Source organism: Aegilops tauschii, chromosome 2 (genome assembly GCF_002575655.3).
Source record: "Aegilops tauschii subsp. strangulata cultivar AL8/78 chromosome 2, Aet v6.0, whole genome shotgun sequence".
Taxonomy (NCBI): domain Eukaryota; kingdom Viridiplantae; phylum Streptophyta; class Magnoliopsida; order Poales; family Poaceae; genus Aegilops; species Aegilops tauschii.
In genome coordinates, this window is record NC_053036.3 from 594,925,972 (window position 1) to 594,933,244 (window position 7,273).

At 50.3% G+C, this 7,273-nt stretch overlaps 1 long non-coding RNA gene across 1 annotated transcript; it reads right to left on the bottom strand.

Moving 5' to 3' along the window:
- Positions 1 to 3,989: 3,989 nt before the first annotated feature.
- Positions 3,990 to 7,063, bottom strand: LOC141042107 (uncharacterized). The gene is made up of 3 exons (XR_012203922.1): positions 6,774 to 7,063; positions 5,391 to 5,468; positions 3,990 to 4,273 (listed from the first exon to the last, which is right to left on the bottom strand). It is a non-coding gene; the product is annotated as an uncharacterized lncRNA (long non-coding RNA).
- Positions 7,064 to 7,273: the final 210 nt, after the last annotated feature.

A 7,273-nucleotide genomic window follows, 5' to 3' on the forward strand; every position in this document is an offset into this window, starting at 1 on the left:
AAACGCAACATAAGACAAGGGTTTAGACAGCTTCGGGCCCCGGGAAACATCATCCGGTAACAACCCTACATGCTGTTTGTGGCTAGGTCTTATTATCATCACGAGGGAGTCGCCGTAAACCGGCTCTCCCAGTTATGTCTAGCCCTAAGATTATTTTCTCCCTCCTCTTGGGGTGCCCTGCCCCTCCTTATATAAGTTGAAGGGGCGGGTTACATGTAGAGTCCATCTCGGATTAAGACTTAAACTATTCTGACTTCTCTTCATGGGCTTCTTAACGTCTTGGGCTTCATAACGTCTCGGGTTTCATAACCCCAGGCGACAAAGTCTGCCGGGTTATGACTGTCAACCGAGTTATCACTGTCTGCCGGTTTATGACTGTCTGCCAGTTTATGATGGTCTTCCGGTTTATGAAGGTCTGCCGGTTTATGATGGTCTGCCGGGTTATGACTTCCTGCTGGTTTATGATTGTCTTAACCCCTGCCGGGTTATCATCTGACTTAACACCTGCCGGGTTATCATCTGACTTAACTCCGGCCGGTTTACCAAGTACCAGCCGGGTTATAACTCCGGACGGGTCATGCCACGGGGAATATCCTCGACATTAACCCCCAGTTTAATTTGGATTTATCCATGTTAAACTGATCCTGATCATCCTTAAATCCTTGTCATTTCCTTCTTCTAGAAAATCCGGGTCAATAGGCCAGCTTCATAATCAATTTGCTGACATTGGTTTGTCACAGAGAAATATTGTGAAGAATAACTCCTTTGACTCAGCTCCCAATGCTTAACAAAAATATTGGTCTTTGAAATACTCATCTGATCTTCATCCGGTTTAAGAATGTAGAACTTGCCGGTTTATCATTACAAAAATTGCCGGTTTATAAATACCGATGGCACCGGGTCATAATTGTAGTTAACATCAAGCTTGAAAATATACCTCTTATATGCCTATCACTTGTAGCCCCCAAGTCTTAAGAAGGGAACGTAGTAACATCTTAAGACTTGCTTCAATATAAATGTTGCAACCTTGAAGAAATCCAATTTGTTCATCTCTGTCACTAGTCAAAACTGAGTATTCCACATATGTAGCCCCCACGTGCCGGGTTGTCATGCTTGCAGCAACCTGGGACTTATGCTCATAAAAACTTCAACCAGTGTAGCCCCCAAGGGCCGGCTCATTAAGATAATATTGAGCTGGGACTTTATATAAACTTCATTGAAAATAACTTCATATGATGTAACTCCCATCATGGGGCTTGAACCCACGTCCACAAGGTTAAGAGCTTTGTGCTTTACCAACTAAGGAGTGAACCCTTCAATATAATGGATTAAAACTTGTGTAACTTGAATTGTTGACAGGAACAATTGGTAGCCTCCAAGGGCCGGCTCATTACAATGTGATGAGTCGGGTCTTCAATAAGGTGATGAAAAAATGACTTTTCATTAGCCCCCAAGTGCCATGGTGCATGCTGGCAGTGACATGGGACTTGCATATTTGATGTAATCTCAATTTGAATAATGTAGCCCCCAAGTGCCGGGTCGTAAGCCTGCAGCGACTCGGGACTATTCCTTCCATTGTAGAATAAATCATATCCATTGCGCTGAAACGACTTTGAAAACCTCAACCATAATATTGGTTATTGATAACCATAATAAAAATCCAGCCATGTTGGCTATTTAAAGATTTGAATAATATAACCTGGTTTGAAAACCGATTCTTGCCATATAAACCGGTATATCCGTGCACATATGATACATGTTATGATGATGTAATGATGATGCAATATATGATGATGTATGTGTATGATCAAGAGGGTTTAAGCTATGGTTCGGATACGACCAGAGCCCCCAAGTAGTCATAATTGTGGCACTGTGCCGATCAAGAGGTGTAGCTATGGTTCGAATACGACCAAGCCCCCAAGTGATTTCCCTGGTGCCCTTATGCCTATCAAGAGGTGTAGCTATGGTTCGAATACGACCAAGCCCCCAAGTGATTTCCCTGGTGGCCTTAAGCCTATCAAGAGGTGTAACTATGGTTCGAACCCATAGCCCCCAAGTGATTTCCCTGGTGCCCTTATGCCTATCAAGAGGTGTAGCTATGGTTCGAATACGACCAAGCCCCCAAGTGATTTCCCTGGTGGCCTTAAGCCTATCAAGAGGTGTGACTATGGTTCGAACATAGCCCCCAAGTGATATTGTGAGCTGTGCTCAAGGGATACTCATGTTTGAGCTGTGCTGTGCAGCAGACTCTCTTTGGCCCCTTATGATAATATTGGCTTGATAGACGGATTATCGAAGTAACCAGAGCTGTGCTCTTATGATAATATTGGCTTGATAGTCGAAATCAAGAGGGTAGTAACGCTATGTTCTCTTTGGTGAATACACCTATGTTTGAACAGGAAGCCCCCAAATGATATTGTGAGCTGTGCTCTTGCAACAGACTCTCTTTGGTCCCTTTAATTTTTCATGAGAACTCGAACTTGCGAGAGATTATTCTTTTGAACCGGAAATTCTTAAACCGGATATTGAGAGCTTCAAAGCTTTGTGGGAGACAGCTTTCCCTTGAGCCGGATTTTATACCGGAATCCTTCTTTTTAAGCCGGAAATTTTCTGACGGCCTTTAAATTTGCACCAATATGGCGGTTTTGGGTCCTGCATTAGATAACTTTGCAAGCCGGAGTAATTGCTCTTTTAAAGAAAGCAATATATAATATAAAAATATATTGGATGGATTTCACCTGATATGCTAGGTTAGTTAATATCCACCGCGGGGTTGATGATCACCATGGTGAAGTTGAAATCAATCATGGCCGAGTTGGCTGCGGCAGCAGGCAGATGAGCCGGCCGCGGCAATGTAAGCCGGCATGGACGGGCGAGGCAATTGCAGGCACGAGCGACGAGTCAGTCGCGTGTGTTGATGTAGCAGAGGCCGCGATTTGCGCACGTATCCGTCGAGCAGCACGATACGGACAAGCGCTAGCGCAAAAAATAATTTGGCGCACGCCCCTTACGACACCTTTGTAATGAATAATGATCCTGTGAAAAAATACCATAGACCAAAGTAATTGTTCTTAAATAATTTAATATGTGCTGATAAGATACATAGAAAGGATAGCACCTGGTATTTTCATTGGATCGACATACAACAAAAAGTGTGATGTAGCCCTTGCACCGCTGCTCCTTTTCTTTATATGACGCCAAACTAGTGGCAGTACTTGTATTTGTAGTAGTTTATACTACTAGTGCATGAATCAGACTGACCCTTTGACTTTTCCAATCTCCAGCGAGAAAAACTTGCTTTTGCTATCGTAACTCCACAGCGAAAAAGGCCTGCAGGGGCGTGGCGTAGAGCATCAGGTAGCCGGCTCAAGCGGCTCAGATGGCAGCAGAGGCGGGGGTGGCCCGGAGCAGAGGTGAAGCGGCCGCGGACATGGCGGCTCACCACGTGTGGCGGCGCTCGACGCGGGGAAACCCGGAGGCACAAGGCGGCTCTCCGGCAGTGGCTCGACGCGGGGCGGTTTGGTGCGGCTCAGCGCCTACTCCAGCAGTAAAGCGGAGGAGACCCAGCGGCGGCTTAGGATTCAAGCGGGTCGACACCGCGGCGGCGAGCGCGTGGTGGCGTAGAGCGGCGGGTTGAGGTGAGCGCGGCGGCCGGCTTCGAAACGAGCGGTGGCTCCAGGCGACTTGCAGTGGCGGACCGACCCACAAGCAGCAGGGCGAGTCCGTGGTGACCTGGCAGCGGCTCGAGAAGAGGTGAACCGGCGACGGCGATTCATGGAGGAGGGTGGCTGAAGTGGCTCAAGGTGGTTCCGGTTTGTCGGGCACCGTGGAGATCCCCAGCGAGGAGAGGCGAAGCGGCAAACTGGCACGGGATGCGGGATCTTGCGCAGAGGGAGGTGTGACGCCCCCGATTCAATCGTACACTAATCATACACGCAAACGTGTACGATCAAGATCAGGGACCCACGGGAAGATATCACAACACACTCTAAAAATAAAATAAGTCATACAAGCATCATAATACAAGCCAGGGGCCTCGAGGGCTCGAATACAAGTGCTCGATCATAGACGAGTCAGCAGAAGCAACAATATCTGAGTACAGACATAAGTTAAACAAGTTGCCATAAGATGGCTAGCACAAACTGGGATACAGATCGAAAGAGGCGCAAGCCTCCTGCCTGGTCGTCGTCAGCAGGATGCACGTAGTAGTAGGCACCTCCGGTATAGTAGGGGTCGTCGTCGACGGTGGCGTCTGGCTCCTGGGCTCCAGCATCTGGTTGCGACAACCAGGTAGAAGGGAAAGGGGGAAAAGAGGGAGAAAAGCAACCGTGAGTACTCATCCAAAGTACTCGCAAGCAAGGAGCTACACTACATATGCATGGGTATATGTGTAAAGGGCCATATCGGTGGACTGAACTGCAGAATGCCAGAATAAGAGGGGGATAGCTAATCCTGTCGAAGACTACGCTTCTGGCCACCTCCATCTTGCAGCATGTAGAAGAGAGTAGACGGTAAGTTCACCAAGTAGCATCGCATAGCATAATCCTACCCGGCGATCCCCTCCTCGTCGCCCTGTTAGAGAGCGATCACCGGGTTATATCTGGCACTTGGAAGGGTGTGTTTTATTAAGTATCCGGTTCTAGTTGTCATAAGGTCAAGGTACAACTCCAAGTCGTCCTGTTACCGAAGATCACGGCTATTCGAATAGATAAACTTCCCTGCAGGGGTGCACCACATAACCCAACACACTCGATCCCATTTGGCCGGACACACTTTCCTGGGTCATGCCCGACCTCGGAAGATCAACACGTCGCAGCCCCACCTAGGCTCAACAGAGAGGTCAGCACGCCGGTCTAAATCCTAAGCGCGCAGGGGTCTGGGCCCATCGCCCATTGCACACCTGCACATTGCGTACGCGGCCGGAAGCAGACCTAGCCCCCTTAATACAAGCGCGAGCTTACGGTCCAATGCGGCACGCGCCGCTCAGTTGCTGACGTCACGAAGGCTTCGGCTGATACCACGATGTCGAGTGCCCATAACTGTTCCCGTGTAGTTGGTTAGTGCGTATAGGCCAGTGGCCAGACTCAGATCAAATACCAAGATCTCGTTAAGCGTGTTATTATGAAGTAACCGCGAACGCCAACCAGGGCCAGTCCCACCTCCCAGTAGTATAGCATGGCAGACGGACAAGAGTGTAGGGCCACTGATGGAATACTAGCATCCTATACTAAGCATTTAGGATTGCGGGTAAGGGTAACAACTGTAGCAACAATGACAGGCTATGCAGCAGAATAAGATTAACGGAAAGCAATAACATGCTACACTACTCTAATGCAAGCAGTATAGAGAAGAATAGGCGATATCTGGTGATCAAGGGGGGGGGGGCTTGCCTGGTTGCTCTGGCAAGGAGGGGTCGTCAACACCGTAGTCGAACGGGGCACCAGCAGCGGCGTCGGCCTCGTAGTCTACTGGAGAGAAGAGGGGGAAGAAACAATGAATACAATGCAAACATATGCATAACGATGCATGACAAAGCAAACAACGGTGTTAGATGTACCCTAACGCGGTACTAGGTGATACCAAAAAAGGGGGGAAACATCCGGGAAAGTATCCCTAGTGTTTCGCGTTTTCGGACAGATGAACCGAAGGGGAAAAGTTGTGTGTTCGCTATGCTAGGAATGTGTGGCGGACAAACGGGATGCGTATTCGGATTCATCTCGTCGTTCTGAGCAACTTTCATGTATAAATTATTTTCATCCGAGTTACAGATTATTTTATATGATTTTTCAAAATTTATTTGAATTTCTAAAATTACTGGATTATATTAATTCGAATTAAAAAGAGTAAATACTCTTGTCACATAGTGCAGTGCCAGCCATAGTGTATGACAGGTGGGGTCAGGTTCAAACTCAATAGTCCAGTCAGCAGTTGACTGGTCAAACTGGCGGGTGGGACCTAGCTGTCATAGAGACCGTGCAAATTAATAGTTCAATTAATTTAACAGATTTGGTGAGGGGGCCGCATGTCATAGAGTCAGTTTTGATTTAGAGTTAATCTGCACAATTTATTTAGTGGGTGGGCCCCATGTGGCATAGGGTAGCAACTAAATTAACTAGCACTAATTAGTTCCTAAACTAATCTACAGAGGGCCGGCCACACATCCAGCCACGCGTGTGTTGCCAAGGCCAACACACATGGGCGCAAAATCACGGTGGCCATGACCATTAGCAGTAGTAAAGCAACAGCGTAGTAGCAGGAGTAAGCAGCAGTAGAGCAACTGCGCAAGAGCGGCAGCAGCGCAGCAAGCAGAGGCATCAGGCGGCGGGCGGCTGCAGCACAAGAGCAGCAGGTACAGGCAGCGGGCGACAGCAGTAGCGCACGGGAGCAGCAGGAAGAGCAGCGCAGCAGCGAGCGGGAGCGCGTGGGCCAACGCGAGCGCGCGCGAAGGGGCGAGCACGCCAAGCGCGGAGCAGCAGCAGGCGTGGGGTATCGGCGGCAGCAGCAACGACAGAAGGCGGGGGGCGCGGCCGTGGCGCGCACGTGCGTGCTCGCCGGCGACGCGGGACTGATCTCCAGGCCGCCAAACAGAGCAGGGCGAGCTCCTACGGAACCAGCGCGAGGCGCCGCATCGATCCACGCAACGGGTGCGAGCTGAGGCCGACCAAAATGACGACTACGACGAGCTGATGCGGCGGCCGGAGCGGATCTCGTGGAAGGGCGGCAAGAGAACGAGAACGACACCTAGAGGAAAGGGGGATCGAGGCGGAGCTCACTGTGATGCCTGGGGAAGGCTCGGGGTTATCGGAGGCGCGCGGATCGACGCATCGAACGGCTGCGACCGAAGGTTGAAGATGGATCGATCCCGTCGTTGCAGGGCTCCCCGGCGTCGTGTCGGTGTAGCAGGAGACGTAGACGGTGGATGCGGTTCTTCTGGACACGGAGATGCGGCGAACGATGGCCGATGGTCACGTGTACGGCGACGGCACGGCGATGGCAGCGTCGGACTTGTGTGGGGGAGGAGGAGAACGACGCGAGGAAGGGGAATGGACATGCTAGGGTTCTCCAGGGGGGTCGGGGTGGGCTATATCCAGTACGGGAAGGCAGCGGATGGCCGACACGTGGAGGGTCTGTGGCGTGGACGCGGCGCGAGTGGCCACCGAGCTCCCTGTGAGCAGTAGGAAGGAGAAGGCGGCCTGGTGGGCCGGGCTGGTGGCCTAGTTGGCCCAAACGGCCCAGGGGGGTTGGTTTCTTCTTTCCTTCATTTTCTGTTATA